A 21,107-nucleotide genomic window follows, 5' to 3' on the forward strand; every position below is an offset into this window, starting at 1 on the left:
GCCACAGTAGGACTCTGCTACCAGACAGGGGAGCTTTGTACCAAATGGTGGGGTTTTCTCAGCTGCTGGAGGTATTAGTTGCATGCCCTCTCTGAAGCCTCCACTTGTTCTGGCAAGCTGGTAGTACACTCCAGGACCTCTACCCCACACAGCTATGTGGATCTAAGCAGGTTACAGAAAGAGCGATTACCCCTCACACTGGTCGCTTGGTCCCCCTACAGTCTGCAGGCCCGGAGCTGAAGCTGCCATGTGGCATCTGTGCCATAGCCCTCAGTGGCTTCTCGCCCCAGGGGCAAAATCCAAAGCACTCCCAACTACTGGGTCCCAAAGTCCACACTGCACTGACCTATCACTTTGTCCTTAGCATCTATGTATTGATAATTCTGGATTGCCACAGTTTCTGGTGATCTGGATCTCCTCTAGCGAGTGGCTGGTAAGGCCCACCCTGGGGCTAAAAACTTGGCATGGAGATGGGCTCAGCTCCCAGATCACTGTGCTGGCCAATTCCTCCTGGCCGGGCTGTCCTCAGTGGGAAGTTAGGTTCTCTGTGTCATTTTATGGGTTGTGTAGCTCCAAAGTTTGTTCAGAGTCCCCTTTTACATGGATTGGAGGTGGTGAGATCTGGAGCCATGTGGAGGTTCTGTTTCTACTCTGCCATCTTTACTCCACCCTACAAAACACTTTCACACAAATAAAGGCAGATCTAACTAAGTGGAAAAACATTAATTGCTCGTGGCTGGCTCAAGCTACTATAACAAAAATGACAATTTAACCTAAATTATATTACATATTTAGTGCCATATCAATCAATCTACCAAAAAATTACTTTATAGAGTGAGAAAAAATAGTAACAAAATTCATTTGGAAGAACAAAAGGTCCAGAATATCAAGGGAATTAATTAAAAGAAATACTAGACAAGGTGGCCTAGCTATACCAGACTTTAATCTGTATTATAAAACAGCAGTCATTAAAACTACTTGGTACTGGCTGAGGAAAATTAGGAAAGAATTTTTACAACCAATGTCCCTGATAAAGGTCTCATTTCTAAAATATACAAAGAATTTAGTCAAATCGATAAGAATCAAGCCACTCCCAAATTGATAAATTGTCAAAGGATATGAACAGGCAGTTCTCAGAAGATGAAATTAAAGATATCTATAAGCATATGAAAAAATGCTCTAAAACACTATTGATTAGAGAAATGCAAATCAAAACAACTCTGAGGTATCGCATCTCACCAGTCTGCTTGGCTTAGATGACAAAACAGGAAAATGATAAATGCTGGAGAGGATGTGGAAAAATAGGAACACTAATGCATTTTTGGTGGAGTTGTGAACTGATCCAGCCATTCTGGAGAGCAATCTGGAACTATGCCCAAAGGTCTATAAATAAGTGCATATCCTTTGACCCAGCTTCTAGGGTTATATCCCAAAAAAATCAGAGAAGTGGGAGGAGGACCTGTATGTACAAAAACATTTATAGCAGCTCTTTTTGTGGTGGCAAAGAATTGGAAATCAAGGTGATGTCCATCAATCGGGGAATACCTGAACAAGTTATGGTATATGAATGTAAGAAATGAGGAGCAGATGGCCTTCATAATAACCTGAAGAGACTTATATAAACTGATGCTTAGTGAGGAGAGCAGAACCAGGAGAAATCTGTACCCGATCACAGACAAAATGTATGTGTGATGACTGACTTTGACAGACTGGGCTCCTCTCAGCCATGTAAGGTTATAAGCAACTACAAAAGACTCATGATGAAAAGTTATCCACATCCATAAAAAGAACTGCACAGTCTTTTTGTTTGTTTTTTAAATTTTAAATTGATTTGTTTATTTACTTTTAGTTTACATCTTTTAATTCCACAGTCCATTGAATTTCAAATTTTTCCCCCTTCATCTCCTTCCCTTCCCCCCCTCCCCCATCATGGCGGCATGCACTCAAATATAGTATCTACAAATATCTTCACATTAATCATTAGGTTGTAAAGAAGGATTATAACTGATGGAATGATCAGTGGGAAAGAGGAAACAACAAAACAAAAAAAAAAGAATCAGAGCAAGTAGGTTGTTTGAATCTGCATTCAGACTCCTCAGCTCTTTCTCTGGATATGGATATCTCTTTCGATTGTCAATCTTTTGGCGATGTCTTATAACCTTACCTTGCTGAGGGGAGCCCAGTCTGTTGAAGTTAGTCTTCACACATATGTTATATTATTTCCTCTTGAGGTAAACTGTGCAATTTATATTTTTGTAAATATTCATCCATTTTACTAAGATTGTCAAATTTATGTGCATACAATTGGCAAAATAATTCCTACTTATTGTTTTAATTTCCTCTACATTGGAAGTAGATTCACCCTTTTTATTTTTTATATTCATAATTTGGTTTTCTTATTTCTTTTTTATCATATTTAATAAAGTTCTGTCCATTTTGTTGTTTTTTCATAATATCAGCTCTTAGTTTTATTTATTAATTCAATAGTTTTCTTAAATCAATTTTATTAATCTCTCTTTTGGTTTCCTTATTTCTAATTTAGTATTTAATTAGGGATTTTCAATTTGTTCTAGCTTTTTCAGTAGCATGCCCATTTTATTGACCTCCATTTTCTCTAGTTTACTTATATATGCATTCAAATATATAAAACTTCCCCTAAAAACTGCTTTTGCTGCTTCCCACAAGTTTTGGTGTGTTTTCTAATTATTGTCATTCTCTTGAATGAAGTTACTGATTGTTTCTACAATTTCTTGTTTGACCCACTCATTCTTTAAGATTAAGTTATTTAGTTTCCAGGTAGTTGTAGCAGCAAGCACCCCAGCGTCCCCAGGGTGTCTGCCAATACAGGTTCTTAGATCTGCTTTGTTAAAGGAAAGCAACTCAAAATGGGTTAACAAGCTTACTTTAATCAGTCAAACATGTATCGTTTACCTAGTTCAGGGGAAAGAGGTCAGCACCCTGAACTTCAGAATATACAGACAGAACTATAAAGACAGAAACATATCAAGTAGACAGATTTCAAACTGTCCAACCATTACATCCATACCCAATCAACATCTGGGTTTCAACATCTGGGTTTGTCAAAGCCGAGGGGGGGCTCTCAACAATGGCTTCCCAGAATCCAGATCAAATCACAGAACACTTCTCAAAGTGGGCCCCAAAACAAAGCTACACATCAGGGCTTATATAGCCTTCTCCTGGCTCAGAGAATGTAACAACCTTATTGGCTCACTGCTCAATCAAGAAGTATCTACTAAAAAACAAGCCTCCCACCCCAGGCTCCAGGTGCACTTTAGCCTAGGGGCAGGGAAGATCTTCAAAATTTACATTCTCGTTACAGTAGTTTTTAGTCTATCCTTCCATGGTCCTTTATCACATATAATTTTTATTGCACCGTGATCTGAGAAGGATGCATTTAATATTTCTGCCTTTCTTCATTGAACTGTGAGGTTTTCATGCTGTAGTACATGGTCAATTTTTGTGTATGTGTCATGTATCACTGAGAAGAAGGTATATTCCTTTGTATCCCCATTCACTTTTCTCCAGAAGTCTACCATATCTATCTTCTCTAAGATTCTATTTACCTCCTTAACTTCTTTGTTTTTTTTTATTTTGAGGTTAGATGTATCAAGTTCAGAGAGATGGAGATTGAAGTCCCCCACTCGTATAGTTTTGCTATCTATTTCTTCCTCTAACTCCCTTAACTTCTCCTTTAGGAATCTGGATGCTGTACCACTTGGTGCATAAATGTTTAATAATGATATTGCTTCATTTTCAATGGTGCCTTTTAACATGATATACTTTTCTTCCTTATCTCTTTTAATTAGAAGTATTTTTACTGAGATAAGGATTGCTGCCCCTGCTTTTTTTTTTTTTACTTTAGCTGAGGCATAATATATTTCACTCCAAACTTTTACCTTTACCCTGTGTGTATCCCCCTGTTTCAAATGTGTTTCTTGTATTCAGCATATTGTAGGATTATGGTTTTTAATGCATTCTACTATCTACTTCCATTTTATGGGAGAGTTCATCCCATTCACATTCACAGTTATGAGTACTATCTGTATCTTTCCCTCTATCCTATTCCCTCCACTGTTTATGCTTTTATTTTTCTGCCTTCTCACTTCTCTTCCTTAAGAGTTTTCCTCTTCACCACCACCTCCCTCAATATTCCCTCCTTATAAGCCCCCTCCCTTTTCCTCCCCTTCCCCCTTACTACTTCTTCCCTCCCTTCTAACCCCCCCCCCATTTTCTTAGCCCTTCCCCCTTCCTACTGCCTATTCAGTACGATAGATTTTTATACTTAATGTAGTATGTTATTTCTTCCTTGAACAAAGATTGACAAGAATAGATTTTATGCAATTCTCCTCTCCCTCCCCTCTTTCCCTCTATTATAATAGGTTTCATGTCTCTTCTCAGTAGAGTCCTATACTTACCCGATTATATTATTCCCTCCTTACACCAGAACCAATGAGGGCAAAGCTTATATAATGTTGATCTCCCTACCTTCTTTCCCTCTACTGTCATGTTTTTATGCCTCTTTGTGTGGCATAATTTACCTTTTTCTGTTTCATTCTTTTCTCTTCTTCCATTGCAGTCCCTTTGCACCCCTTAATAAGGTTTTTCCATCATCATTTTGTTTAATTTATATCCACACCCTCTATTTATCTATATCCCTTTTAAATGTCACTGTAAGTATAGAATTCTCAATATTAACAGTTATCAGCTTCCCATATAGGGATGTAAATGGTTTGTTCTTATTAAATAACAAGTTATGTGTGTGTGTTTGTGTGTGTGTGCATGTTCCTATTTATCTTTCTATGTCTCTCTTGAGTCTTATATTTGGAGATTGAATTTGACATTGACCTCTAGCTTTTTCATCAGGAAGGTCTGGAAGTTCCTTATATCATTAAATGACCATTTCCTTGCCTGAAAGGTTATGCTCAGTTTCTCTGGATAGCTGATCTTGGTTGTAACCTGAGCTCATTTGCCTTGCAAAATATAATATCCCAGTCCCTCTGATCTTTCAATGTAGAAGCTGCCAGATCTAGTGTGATCCTCACTGTAGTTCCACGATATTTGAATTGTTTCTTTCTGGCTGCTTGCAGTATTTTCTCCTTTACCTGATAGTTCCGGAATTTAGCTACAACATTTTGCAGAATTTTCAATTGGGGATCTCTTTCAGGAGGTGCCCAGTGGATTCTTTTGATATCTCTTTTACCTTCTGGTTCTAGGATGTCAGGGCAGTTTTCCTTGATGAACTCTTGGAAGATGTTGTCCAGGCTCATTTTTTCATCATGATTTTCTGGTAGACCAATAATTCTCAGATTATCTCTCCTGGATCTGTTTTCCAGGTCAGTTATTTCCCTTTGAGCTATTTTACCTCTTTTTTCTAATTTGTCATTCTTGATGTTTTGTTTTCTTTCATTCTTGGTGCCTCATAGAGTCATTAGCTTCAATTTTGTTGATTCAATTTTTTATCAAATTATTTTCCCCAGTTAGTTTTTGAAGCTCCTTTTCCATATGTTTACACTTCATTTTTAGTTCACACATTTTTATTTTTAAGGAGCTGCTTTCTTCATGGAAATATTTTTCTATTTTTGCAATTTTGATTTTAAAATAATTAGTCATTTTATCTTCTACCTCTTATTTTGTTTTCAAAGTCCTTCTTGAGCTCTTCTAAGAATGTTTTCTGGGCTTGAGACCAGCTCATATTTCCTGTTGAGGCTTCAGCTGTGGGTGTGAAGTCAATGCTGTCTCCTTCTGAATTTGGTTTCTTCTGCTTGCAATAATAGGATTCTAGAGTCTTTATCTTTGCAATATGTTTTTTGCCCATTTTGAGGCAGGGCCTTATCCATGCCCTTCCTATAGGACTCCCAGCCTTTATTATTTAAAATTTTGCGCTGGGGCAATAATTTCTGTGTTTTTAGGGTCAGAGGGGGGCATTGGAGCAGCCAGGGTTCATTATGCTGTCCTGGTCCCTGCAAGTTCAAATAGGTGCTTTTTAATTTTCCAGGCTGTGAGCTGATAGTCCCAGGAGAAGCTTCTGCCACTGCTGCAGGGTCTGCATTTGTCTCTTACCCAGCTCTGACAGATCCCAGCCCTGTGGTGATAGGACTGGGAATGGCCCTTGCTGTTTTTGAATCAACTTGCTGCTACGTCATCAGGGCCTCCGAGCAATGTAAGCTGTGGAGTCTTAATGGAAATTGAAGCAAGCTACTTGCTCTGTTGCTTTTTCTTGTTTTGTTTTGTTTCCCCTTTCCCACTGATCATTCCATTGGTTATAATCCTTCTCCAGAACGTGACTAATGATTAATGTGAAGATATTTATAGATCCTATATTTTATTGCATGCCGCCATGGCAGGGGATGGGGAGAAAATTTGAAAATCAAGGGACTGTGGAACTGAATGTTATAAACTAAAAGTAAATAAACAAATTAATGAAAAAAAATAAAAACGATTCTTCTAAAGCAACAGATAATATTACAGTTGCAAGACCTAATTAAACTTTACATTGACTATACTTATCATTGGATTGTGAGCTCCTCTTGGAAAAGGCCATTCTTTGCCTCCCCTGTGCTTACTGAGACATAGTAGGGATTTAATATAAGCTGATTGACTGACAGACTGACTTCACAATCATATTACAAAATGGCTGAAATTTGAACTATCAGCTCTTGCATACTTGTATGAACTTTTATGAGCAGGCTATATAACATTGCCTTAGTCAGATTTTGAGATTTATTCCAAAAATATCCTTCAGAGTTGAGGTCAAATATTTCAATATTTATTTCCCTCATTGTTTTGCTCTTGTGAAATGAGCAATATTAATATTTTAACAAAGTTCAAAGCATTCTGGTAAGGTGAATCTTGCTTATTGTTTTCCCAGTGCTATTTAGTCTTTACCTATATGATATCACCTAAGGTAGGATTAAGACTGTAAGAGACCATTTTGATGGTGATACTTTAGTCTGAATTCCTATTCATACCAAAGTAATGCTTTACTTGCTTCCCTTCATAAGTGGAAGATTTCATTTGGATTTGTTCTCTCTGCCTTAATTAATAAGTGAACTGTCCCATGTGATAAGATTTAGTCAAAAGATTCTTTGCAAGGAGTCTGAATGGAATAATACCATCAGGACTGGTGATAACAACTAAGTTGTAATATCTGAGTTGATCACAAGAGGAAAGACTGTAAAAATTTTCAGTGATCTGCAATATCGTTTTTGGATACAAGATGTCAGCAGACACTATGTTATTTTCCTCAAAGTCCATTTTCTGGTTCATGAAACATTTCTTAAGCACCTATGAAGGACCAGGCATTGTTCCGGTATAAAAAGACAAAATGAAAAAGGCCCGGTGCTGAAAGAATTTTAATCGTATTAGTAGAAAATTGTGATTGATGCCAATTTTCTTATAATAACAAATAATGTCTGTGCAGGAGCTGATTGAATTGTACACTGCCTATGTTGAATAACCAGATCTCAGAAATTTCTGAAAATTTAGCATTTGGCTCTTTGAAATATGAACCAGTCCATTTGAGTCAGCTTTAGTGAGCTACTGTCTCAGTCATACTTTGCTGTTTATAACATAAAGTATCTGCTAGGTTGAGATCAGCCATTTTCTTTTATTTCTTTCCTCCAAGTTTTGTTCTTGTGAATGAACAACATTACTACTTCACCCAGGGACCAGGTGCTCTGTAGGGTGGGGCCTGCTCAGGGCTCTCTCACTGATGACAAGGCTTAACCTGTATCATATCTCCTGTGTTAAGATTAAGAGTGTAAGAGGAGATTTTATTAATTATGATTTAGTTTGAATTCCTATTTATGCTGCAGGATTCATTACTGACTTCACTTCATAAATGGAAGATTTCCTTTAGGTCTGTTCTGCTTCCCTTAACAACAAATGAATTCTTACATGTGCTAAAATACAATACAAATAGGGTTTGGAAAGGGTCAGAATGAAACAAAAGGATTTGGATACACATAGGCCAACTAAAACATTAATCATTGGATGGACCACAAGAAGGCCTAGAAATTTTCAGTAACCTGCAATATCCAACAGTAGTTATAATAAAAGATGGTGTCATTTTCCTCAGAGACAATTTACTTTTGAATAAGCATTTCTTCAGCATATACAAGGCACTAGAAGTTGCCTGAGATGCTGGGGATAAAAAGACAAAATGAAACAGTCCTGTCTTCATGGAACTTGTATCATCCATACGTCCATCTATCCATCTATCCATCTACCCATCTATCTATCTATCTATCTATCTATCTATCTATCTATCTATCTATCTATCTATCTATTACTGTCTATCTATCTGTCTGTCTGTCTATCATCTATCTATCTAACATCTGTCTGTCTATCTGTGTCTATCTATCTAATCTATCTATCTGTGTCTATCATCTATCTGTCTGTCTATCTACCTGTCTGTCTGTCTATCATCTATCTGTCTGTCTGTCTATCTATCTATCATCTATCTATCTATCTATCTATCCATCCATCCATCCACCCATATATTTCTATATCTGTATATTAAAAACATCAACAAAAAGTAAGGTATTGGGGGAGTGTTTCTAATAAGCAGGGAGGGAGCTGGAAAAGCCCAAAGTATAAGAAGAGAAGGTATGGTAACTGAGTTATGTAGAAAACTAAGATTCCAAGATAGCATATAAAAGGAAGTTGGAAAGCTATAGAGGTGAGGGAGAGAGGTGGGGATAGGATGTCATAGGAGAGGAAGCTGGAGAGGAATGGTCCATGGCTATTCTGAGCCCCTTCTTCCATGAAGGTTCTGGGAGGACCCATTCAAGCAGAGAGGGAGGGTTCTTCCAAGGTAGGAATTCAGGATGAAGAGCTAAATGAAGCATAGCAGAGGAGGTCCAGGGTGAAGAGAAAACTGGGCAACCAATTACATTACATATGTGGTCTGAGAGAAAGTTGAAAGGTAAAAGATCAATATTCAATGCTTTGAGTATTTTGCTCTGTATTGCCTTGCTAATATTTTATCAGGTATAATCATTAGTATAAGAAATACCTGATTTATAGTAAGAATATAGTCCTGGATAAAAAACCTTTGTGTAACCAAACTATGATGTAGTCTTAGGGAAATTTTTGTGTTAGTTAATCTTAGAAGTATAAGTAAATCATTATAAAGTGTGTACCTTAAGTATGTTGCCATAGTAATAATGCATATATATTAATCTTTATATTAAAATGTAGTTGTTTGCCTTGAGCTTGTGATGAAAAAAAAACCTGTTTTTTCTTAAGAGCCCGCTTGAGTAAAAGAGTTGATCTGAGCAATAGCAAGCTTTTTTCACCATACATGAATCAAGAAGACTACACATAACAGAATTTTGTATCTTGTGGTCTCGTACCCTACTGGGTGGGCTGTAGACCCCACCTTTCTTTCTCTTAACAAACTTTGGTTTCTTTGCCCAGAAAGGCTTCCCAGTTTCTTTTTAACAGAGTGAGGAGCATTGGAAAGACAAAAAGAAAATCTGCAGTCAGCAATCACTCTGGTTAAGTGCTTGGGGTACAAAGAAAGGTAAAAGACAATCCTACCTCTCAAGTAACTTACAGTCTAATTTCAGAGACAATACAGAAAAATACATGAACAGGATATTTATGGGAAAACTAGCCATGATTAAGAGAATAAAAGGCAATAACATAGAGGTGGATCAGGAATGGTTCCTTTAGAAGATAGGATTTTAACTGGGACTTGAAGGAAACCAGAAAAGCTAGGAGGTAGAGATGAGGATGGGGAGAGCTCCATGTATAAGGGACAGCAAGTGAAAATGTCTGGAGTTGTGAGATAGAGTGTCTAGTCCAAGGTCATTAAGAAGGCCAGTTTTACTGGGTCAAAGAAGCCATGGAGAGAGAGTTCTAAATTGCTTACTAAGTATCAGGAGCTACAAGCAAGCAAGACAGTCAGTCCCTGTCTTCAATGAGCTTACACTTTAGTAGGGGAGAAGAGATCACATAGATGGGAGCCGGAAGAGGTAAGAATGATATGGTTTAGAGCTGATAGTTCTCACTGCATTTAGAAACATAAAAAGGTACCTAAAATATATGAGAATCAGTCTGTCAAAAACCAAAACATAACTGTAAATATTCAGTTATAGAGTCGCCCTTAAAGAATTCAAAAATTACTGTCAAAAATGGAAAGCTTATTCAGTGCTCATGGCTAGGCCATGCCAATATAATAAAAAAATGACTCTCTTAGAGCTGATTAACAGATTGAAAGCTATAGCAGTGACATGATCAATTTACAGAATTCCTTTTGAAAAATAACAAAACAAAATTTGGAGTGAAAAAAAGATATACAATATCAAGGAAAACAGTGAAAAATATTAGGAATGAAGGGGAAATTGCATGTTTAGAATTGAAATTTTATTATATAGCAGCAGTCATAAAATATTTGGCATTAGTTTATAAATAGAGCAGTAGATCAATGGAATAGATCAGACAAGGGAGAACTAGTAGCAATGGATTTTAATATGCCATGTTTGATAAACCATGTTTGATAGCCCTGAAAACATAAATTACTTGGAAATGTAGTTTCCATTTGATAAAAACTGATGGGATAACTGGAAAGCACTCTGGTTCAAATTTGTCTTAGAACAATGGCTTACACCGTATCACATAATAACTTCTAAATGAATATGTAGAAATTGTAATATCCAGTTGGGGGTCAGATTTTTATCCCATTTCTTGTAGACAAAAACAGCACTAGAGAGTTTTTCCTTCTTTGAGATATATTCATATTTATGTAAAGTGTCCAAACTAGTCTTTAAAATATACCTCCTTGAATCAATCCTTTTCCCTATGCAGTCCCCAATCAATGCCATCTGGTTCAGGAGCTGTATTATTGCAATGCCTTAGGTGAGCCCATACCTTGGTATGAGTGAATGGGTCCAAAAATGGATTTTCTACACCAAGTGCAATGTTTTAGCTTAATACCTGTTTTTTTCCAAATGCTTTATTAACTTCTGATTTACATCATTCATTTCCGCCAGCTTTTCAGTTACAAATTTTCTTCCCATTTTTCCCTTGCCCACTGCCCCAAAATAGCAGTCCCACAGGATATCCCCTCCTCCAATCTTCTCTCTCCCATATTTTCTCCCATACCCCTTTCAACTTTTCCAGTGGATCTCTATGCCCCAGTGCATGTATATCTTATTTCCCAATTACATGTAAAATAATATTAATAATAGTATATATATATATATATATATGTGTGTGTGTGTGTGTGTGTGTGTGTGTGTATACATATATATTTGAATATTTGATTTTAAAACTTTGAATTCCAGATTCATTCCCTTCCTCCCTTGTCACCCACCTTTACTGGGAAGATAAGCAGTTCAGTATAGGTTGTACCTGTGTGGCTAATGCAAAACAGTAACATAGTAGATATATTGTAAAAAACTGACTATATTTCCCTCCCTCCTATCCCACCTCCCACTTGTTCTATTCTCTACTTTGATCCTGTTCCTTTTCAAAAGTGGGTGCTTCCAACTTCCCTCCCCCCCAGCCTGCCCTCCCCTCCATCATGCCCCCTCTCATCCTCTTCCCCACCTACTCTCCTGGAGGGTGAGACACCCTATTTAGTGTGTATTTCATTCCCTCCTCAAGCCAAATTCATAGCTTAATACCTGTTGACATAAAATTATGGGAAAAGTGGTGCTAGGCCATTCTGGAGAGCAATCTGGAACTATGCCCAAAGGGCTATAAATAAGTGCATACCCTTTGACCCAGCAATACCATTTCTAGGGTTATATCCCAAAGAGATCAGAGAAGTGGAAGGAGGACCTGTATGTACAAAAATATTTATAGCAGCTCTTTTTGTGGTGGCAAAGAATTGGAAATTAAAGGGATGCCCATCAATTGGGGAATGGCTGAACAAGTTGTGGTATGTGAATGCAATGGAAGACTACTGTGCTATATGAGAAATGAGGAGCAGATGGACTTCATAATAACCTGGAAAAACTTATGTAAACTGATGCTGATCAAGAAGAGAAGAACCAGGAGAAATCTGTACACAATCACAGACACAATGTTTGTGTGATGACTAACTTCAATGGACTGGGCTCCTCTCAGCAATGTAAGGTTATAAGGCAACTCCAAAAGACTCATTATCAAAAGAGATAAGCACATCCAGAGAAAGAGATATGAAGTCTGAATGCAGATTGAAACAAACTACTTTTTGTGTCTTTTTTCTTTAGTTTTATTTTGTTTCCTTTTTCCCACTGATCATTCCATCAGTTATAATCCTTCTTTACAACCTGACTAATGATTAATGTGAAGATATTGGTAGATCCTATATTTGAGTGTGTGCCACCATGACGGGGGGCGGGGGAAAGGATAAGCAGGGGGAGAAAGTTTGAAACTCAAGAGACTGTGGAACTGAACGTTGTAAAATAAAACTAAATTAAAAAATACAAGTGGTGCTAGGTCCAAATACTTCTTTAAAACACTCATACAAAATCGATGTTGGGATCTGAAACAATGGTGAAGCCTCATCAGTCATATTTTGAAAGACACAAGAGCCATCAGTCCTATACAGCTTTGTAACTAGGCTGCTTTTTCTTCAGATTTGATAACTCTAAAAATTCTTCCAACAACAATGGTAGCAAAAATCCTCCTATTCTTTATTTTAAAAAATAAATTTGATATTCTTCTCTGAAAGTCTAGTCTGATTAGAAAAATCTTAAATTTTATAACTTGTTCTCTTTGGAAATGGGATAACTATGTATTGCTAAGATTGTATGTTCTGTTATTTAAACATTTCTTATAATGGGCTCCTCTGTTTTATGGTGCTTCTAAGTCTTAGTTACAGATGGCTGAGGGAGCATCCAAAGTAATGGGTACAGTGTTCATTTGATTAGGTCCTCACCCTCCTTCCTGAGGGACCTGTCCTGTGCTGAATGCCTTTGTCTACTGGTTTATTTCAGTTTTCTCTTGGCCCAAATCATCACTGAGAAGGAGTTCAGTGATATCACTTCCTGTCTTTTCAGAGGGCAGTAAGAACCCAAGGGCTCCTGACTGCTGTGCATCTCTGTGCAGTGGTCCTCTCTGAGAGGGACGGAGGAAAACAGAGCATGTTCTTTACATAGTGGGGGTGGGATAAAGTCACTATGTAGAATCCTCATAGCTCACATTGCGGCACATGGCTTAGAACCTTTTAAATGAATTCAGAAAGACCTGAATTCAAATTCAGCCACAGATAATTAAGTTTAGTTATTTACTGAACCTCTCTTTGCGTCAGTTTCCTCTTGTATAAAATGTGAATGATAGGAGCACCTAACTCACAGAATTGTTTGAAAGCTAAAATGTGATTCTATTTAGTAAGGATTTTGACAGGTTGTTGAGTCATTTCAGTCATGTCCAACTCTTCATGACCCCATTTGGGTTTTTTTGTCAAAGACACAGAGTGATTTGACATTTCATTTCCAGCTCATTTGACATATGAGGAAACTGGGGGAAACAAGGATGAGTTATTGACCAGGGTCACACAGCTAGTTAGTATCTGAGGTTGGATTTGAACTCAGATCTTTCTGACTGCAGGTCTGGCCCACCATCCACTGGGCCACCAAGCTGCTGACAGTATTAAGGTGCTTTATAAATGACAGTTATTGTTTGGATGATGAGGGTCCTCCTGTATTTGATGTTTCTTAAGAACACTCCTAATTCTCCCATTCCCTGCAGGAAGGGCTCTTCTATGTTTGATATCTGTTTTTATCAGTGCCCTCCCAGCTCTAACATTCTCTTCTCTATGACAACTCCCTGCCCAGCCATTCTACCTTTGAAGGTCTTGAAGAGTCTTGTCACTCTATGTTTTAAGGTCACACTATCTTTTAACTTTCTAGGATTTTGTTTCTTTTAGTCCTTCTCTTTAAATTCACTGTATATGTGTCTTAGCAGTAAGGTGATTTAAAAGCAAAAGTTGGTCTCTTTCAAACCCTATGAAAATTACAATATTAAAAAAATAAATCCAATTCATTTATTTCAACAAATAGTTATAACAATACTTTCCTTACAGGATCAATTGGCTGTATGGAAATATTTTATTCATCTTCACCTTTGAAAGAATCATTTCAATCAATATCTTTTTATATTTTCTTTTGGGCTTCATGGTTAAAGACCTTCATCAATGTGATATTAATATTATTGAATTAAAAAATTGTGTACTATCATTCCATATTTATTTTTCTTAAATTATCATGTCTGTCTTTAAATGAACTCATTGAGCACAGAAAATATAAACTTCTTAAAAACTGCCTTCCAAATGAGCAGATGTCCATCAATTGGGGAATGGCTGAACAAACTGTGGTATGTGATTGTAATGGAATATTATTGTGTTATAAGAAATGACAAGTGGGATGATTTCAGAAAAAAAAACCTGAAAAGACTTAAATGAACTGATACAAAGTGAAATGAGCAGAAACAGGAGAACACTGTACATAGTAACAGCAATATTGGAATGATTTTGTTATTTTCAGCAATACAATGATCCCAGACAATATGAAAGGACTCACAAGAAGAAATTACATCTGCCTCTAGAGAAAGAACTGATGATGTCTGAATACAGACTGAAGTGTGCTATTTTTCACTTTATTTTTGTTAGAGTCTTCTTGCACAAAATGATTAATATGGAATTATTTTACATGATTACACATGTACATCCGGTATCAAATTACTGTCATAGCAAGGGATGAGGAGAGGGAGGAATAGAATTTGGAAACAAAACTTAAAAAAACCCCACCCAAATGTTGAAAATTACTTTTACATGTAATTGGAGAAAAATAATATATTATTAAAAAACTGCTTTCCATCAATGTTTTTGAGTGTGTTCTGTATGACTACCCTCAGCTCACAAAATATGCAGTTAAAAGTAACAGGGCTTAGATCCCTGGAAGGGGATTCAGAAGTACATGAATTCAAATCCAGCCTAAAATACTAAAAAGGTTTGTGATCCTAGGCTATACATTTAACCTCTTTGCCTAGTTTTCTTCATGTATAAAATGAGGATTTCAGAAGAAATCAGCCCATGTGATTCTTTTAAGGCTAATAGGACATAGTAGCTGTCAAGGATTTAAATAGTCTAAGGAGCATCACAAATGTGAGATATTTTCTATATTCTGAGAGTCCTTCCATCTCTCACAATCTGGGGTCTTAAGGACCCTCCCATTTCTCTCCTTCTAAGTAGTAAGAGCTCTCCTCTGTCCTATATCCCTGTTTCTCTGTGTCCTCCCAGTTCCCACATTCTCTTCTCCATGGCAACTCCCCATCCAGCCATTTTTCTGTTTTAAAGTGTCTAACATTTCTGACATTGTGTGCTAACCCCCAACCCCATCTTTGAACAGGTTTGGCTTTGGTTTATTTGTGTCCTTTTGTTGAAATTCACTGCAAGTGTATATCATCAATACAGTGATTAAACACTAAAATGTTAGTATATTTCAAATCATTTCAAATTTCCAATAATTTCTTAAATATGAATTAATTCCATTGGTTTCCAAGAATGGTAATATCAATACTAAACTTAACTTGATCACCTCATCATATGGAATGAGTTATATTTGGCCGCATGATTTTTCAGATAAATACCAGGCATTCCCCTTTGATCTTTTTCCTGGATTTCACAAGTAAGGGCTTGAGTATTAAATCATCCCCAATATGTTGACTTCAGTATTATTGAAATAAAGTTACTTATCATATTATAAGTATGTTCATAATTTATTTTTTAAAAATTATCATATCAGTCTTAACCTTAAGCCATTGAATACAGAAAAACAATAAACTGATATAAATTAACTTTCATCTGTTGTGGGGGAGGGACAGAGCCCGTGAGCTCCCAAGATACATAGCTGGGTGGTGAGGGGCTTAGAAGTGATGAAAGGGATTCAGAAAGATCTGAATTCAAAACTAGCCTCAGACACTAAATAAACCTGTGATCTTGAGCTATTCACTGAACCTTCCTTTACCTCAGTTTCCTCTTTGTAAGGGTTATGGGATTCAAAGATCTTCCATGCCCCATTGGACTTGCTGACATAGCAGGAAGGGGTGAGACAAGAGGAAGCAGAAGCCAAGCTAGAGTTCCTGCAGTGGTGGTGACGGCGGTGGCAGCAGCAGAGGCAGTGGCAGCAGAAGCACGAACCCCTTTTTGAGTCAGCCAGAATTTCTGCTAAGGACTCCTGCTGAGGACTGCCAGGGGCCGGAGCTCTAGGAGCTAGCTTCCTGGACGCTGGGTGGTTGCTGTGAGTGGGGAGAGGAGGACCTTTGCCTGAGGTAGCCTGTTCTGTTTTAAAGGCTTGAGAATGTGGGTGCTTTCTACTTTATCTACCTGTGCCAATTTCATAACTACTCTGATGGCTTTGACTTTCTGGTTTTGCACTCAGTCTTTTGGTATTTTAATAAATGTTCTCTCTTTATCCACCATATAGCAAGCCTGATATATTTTATGACTGATAACTACATCAGCATATCTGTAATTTCCGTAGGCATTGTGAATATTGCATTGGTGATATATTTGGCGACGAAGGTGGGATCAAAAAATGTCAGACCTCTATTTGGAAGCATTGGGGCTTAAGAGGGAGAAATGGCTATTCCAGGATGGGAGGATTTGCCTTATTCCTCTCTAGCCAGAGAATGGGCCAAAAGCACTGGGCCCTGTGAAAACTGGGAACCAAGGCTAAAAGAGGGAGAACCTGAAGATTTGGAAAGATGTTTGCAAGGAATACCCATAGAATCAGGGAAAGAACTGGCAGGAGTGTGCAGGAGAGGCTGGGTGCTGCTAACAAGTTATCGCCTTATGTGTAAAAGTAGGGACAAGCTGCTGGAGGAAAGAGCTCAGATGGCTAGGGAGTCAGCTGGTTTGCTTGAGGATTCTTCTGTGTCATGGCATTCAGAAGAGCAAACTAGAGGGACTCATGCGGACCAGGAAAAAGCTACTGTTCATGTAGCTAAAAGGAAGCAAAAAACTAGCAGAAGGAATGTGCATGCAGCTTTTGTACAGGCTGGGCAGAGTTGCCCTGACAGCTTCCAGGAGAATGTGTGTGAGGAGAATGGAGGAAGGTTAGATGAGGAGTCTTCTAATGTAGAAGCTCTCCCCATACAATGAAGAAGACAGGAGAACCACTGGGGCAAAACAGAGTCCAGGGAGATAATTGAGGATTTCACTCAACAGGAGATCACTGACATATTGAGTAGATTCACCCAAATAATGGGGGAGTCTTTAGTGTCTTGGATAGTAAGAATCACTGATGAAGGTGCCGGAGGAATAACACTGGACAGTGAGGACTGCTTAAAATTCATAAGTATCAGTCAGAATCCTTTTGTAGACCAAGCTTTTAGCGATCACCATATGCAAGGAGGTAACAACAAAACTAATCTAGCTTTAGCTGCAGAGAGATGCAAAAAGCAATATCCTACTGACTCTATGTGGCCTAGGGGAGACAGACCCTGGTAATCACTTAGAGACTGTATGAGGAAGCTAAAGGAGGAGGTAATGAAAATTGCTATCATGATTGGAGATACAAATGCATATTATGATACCTCCCCCCAGGAGTTCCTCATAGAAATATCATAGTGAAGATTGCTCCTCCTGCATATAAGCACCTAATTCTGACTCTGTTAATTGGAGAAATAGGGCACCCTCTTTCAGAGGTGCTGGATAATATTTCACAATTAAATGACCTAGGGGAATGGAAAAAAGACAAATTACCTAGAGAGAGAAGAGTAAACAGCCAGAGGATTCAGAAACAAAATAGACCAACAAGAAGGGAACTATTTACTGCTCTATTAAGAGCAGGGCTGGGCTTTAGAAGAATAGATTGTATTCCAACTAAAGAGCTGCATAAGCTGTACCAAGAAAAGTTACTTAGCATTAGAATGAACAGGGAAGCAGGAACCACCCCTGCAGGTACTTCTGAATCTGAATCTTTTTATCCAAGTTTGCCCCACCTTCAGGGACAATGGGAGATAGGCCAAGCCCCAGCCCAGATAAAAGAAATATGCAGAAAAGATTGCAGACCCCATATTGGTTTAACAATATATTGGAAGAATGGATCAACTACTGTGACTAGGGCACTGCCGAATACTGGGGCTGAGGCCACACTTATCTATGGAAACCCTGATAAGTTTAAACATGGAACTCCTATTACCATCACAGGTCTAGGAGGGGCTGAAATATCAGCCAGACAAGTTAAAATAAGAATGAAAATTGGGCAATTACCTAAGAAAGAATACACTGTGGTTGTTGTACCCATTCCTGAATATGTCATTGGAATAGATGTATTGAAAGGCATGACTCTGAATTTACCTGAAGGGAGATACCAATTTGCTGTAAGGAAGATAGGAATTAATACAGTTTTAGTGGGAAAAATAAAAATAGACCCAATCACTTTACCTGAACCTTCTGAAGTAATTACTTTAAAACAGTATCGTGTGCCAGGTGGGCAAGATGAAATTACCACTACTATAAAGGAATATGTTGAAGCAGGAGTGTTAGTCCCTACAACCACAAGATGGAAAAATCCTGTATGGCCAGTAAGAAAATCAGATGGGACATGGAGAATGACTGTGGATTATAGACAGTTGAATAAGGTGACTCCTTCTTTGTATGCTGCTGTTCCAGATACCATCACCTTAATAGAAAGTATCCAGACATATGATGGGACTTGGTATGCAGTTATTGATTTGGCAAATGCCTTCTTCATCATCCCAATAGACCCTAAACAATGGGACCAATTCGCTTTCACTTGGCAGGGTAGACAATATACTTTCACCCGCTTGCCACAAGGGTACATACATAGCCCCACTATTTGTCACAGGATTGTGGCTGAACAGTTGGATGAATTAAAGCTACCTGGTGTATAGCTTACCCACTACATTGATGATATCATGATACAGGGAAAAGATGCTTAAATGAAGTCTGATCATTATAACATAATTATGCTTAATTTTTGTTTTAAAAATTATACTACGGAGGCAGCTAAGTGGCACAGTGAATAGAGCACTGGCCCTGGAGTTAGGAGGACCTGAGTTCAAATCCTGCCTCAGACACTTAACACTTACTAACTGTGTGACCTTGGGCAAGTCACTTCACCCCAATTGCCCTTCTTTTTCCCCTCCAAAAAACAAAAACAAAATTATACTATCCTTGCTGATACATTGGGGGTAATTAACAGAAAAAAAATTTCTGAAAAAATCAGAATGTCCACAATATTTTCTGATTTTTTATGTTCCCTGCCAACTCTGAGGACAGAGCCATCAGTGGCTCAGGGCTTAGATCACTAGGTATAGGGTAAGGAAGGGCTGCATTTACATTTACTTTCAGACAAAGACTAGATCTGTGACCTTGGACCATTCCCTGGAGCTTTATGACCCTCACTGTTCTCTCCTCTAAAATGGGGTATGATATTGGAAACTAGCTGACTGCTTTCTTTTTTATATATAATTTTGTTTTTTCTCCAGTTCCATGTCAAGAAAATTTTTAGCTTTCAATTTTAAAAGATTTTGAGTTCCAATTTTTTTCTCTCTTCCCTCTCTTCTTCTGAAAATGGTAGGCAGTTTGATATAATTTATACATATGCTATCATGTAAAAATATTTCCGTATTAGTCACAGTTGTGAAAGAAGAAATGGATGAAAAACCCATAAGAATGAATAAATAAGTGGAAACAATATGCTTTTATCTGCATTCAGAATCTAATTGTTCTTTATCTGGATATGGATAGCATTTTCTTTCATAAGTCCTTTGTACTTGTCTTGGATCATTGTGTTGCTGAGGAGAGATGAGTCATTCATAGTTCATCATCACAAAATGTTACTAATACTGCATAAAATGTTCTCCTGATTCTTCTCACTTCACTTAGCATCAGTTTGTACAAGTCTTTCCAGGACTGTCTGAAACCTGCCTGTTCATTATTTCTTATTGCACAATAGTATTTCATTACATTCATATACCACGACTTGTTCAGCCATTCCCCAATTGATTGGCATGTTGTAAAAAAGAATTAGAACCAAAGGTAAAAGCCAGAAGAAAGAAAAAAAAACAAAAAGAGCAAATAGTTTGCTTCTATCTGCATTCAGACTCCAAAGTTCTTTCTCTGGATGTGGATGGCATTTTCCATCATGAGTCTTTTGGAATTGTCTTAGATCCTTGCATTGCTGAGAAGAGCTAAATCTATCAAACTGGGCTTCTTTTATTTTGGAAACTTTGGCAGGTCTCACTGAAATTGGTGAATGGATGTGCTGGAGCCAGCTCATACCAGCTGAAGAGAGTCAATTGTGAAATTCTCAGTGTGAGCATTTACACCAGAGAAATGAGCAATTAGAGCTTGACATATCGTTTTGTTTATTGTCTAGACTTAAGAAAGGGATGGAAAGATGTTAATACTTTAGATTAAATTTAGAACTGTGCCATGCATTCATTTTTGGGGACAACAAGTTATTAAACATTCACTAGTATGGGTTAATCAGATTGCTGGAAATTTCAGAGCCCATCCTTGGAGATCAGACACCTTGATGAACAGGATGGGAAGACATAGGCAGGAAAAGGTACCTGTCAAAGATCACACTGCTACTGAGTGGCAGAAGGTTCACTAGACCCTACATCTTCTGGTTCTTCATCTAGTGCTCTTTCTGGAACTTCCAAGCAGCCTCTTCTTTAAAAGGTTTGAAATGTCTTTTATTACCAGATGAAAATTCATATTATGAAGAAAGAATTCAGTGGTCATATAAGAGCATTTTATAATCCTTATCTGCATCAATATGTCCAGGATCTGTATTTTATTGGGAAAGGTGTATACACTTCCAACTTTTCAGATCAAAACCTTCCAGACTAGCCAGTGGTATTCAAGAGATGTTCTGATCATAAAAACTATTTCCCTACAGACCCCGAAATGATTGTGAAGGTTGTGGTGATGACCTTCTTGGAGACTGGAGAGACTAGTGCTAAGAATTCAGACACCCAGTTCATCACTGGGACTTCTCTGGAAGCCTTTTGGGCTTGCTAGATCCTGCCAGAAGGTGTGCTTATCCAGACAACATTCTGTCTCTTCTGCCCCCCTCCCCACCAGGCATCACTGTAAATGAAGAAGTTTACAG

Source organism: Petaurus breviceps, unplaced genomic scaffold, assembly GCF_028583685.1.
Source record: "Petaurus breviceps papuanus isolate PSGF00001 unplaced genomic scaffold, PetGlider_PUasm1.0 611, whole genome shotgun sequence".
NCBI classification, from domain to species: Eukaryota; Metazoa; Chordata; class Mammalia; order Diprotodontia; family Petauridae; genus Petaurus; species Petaurus breviceps.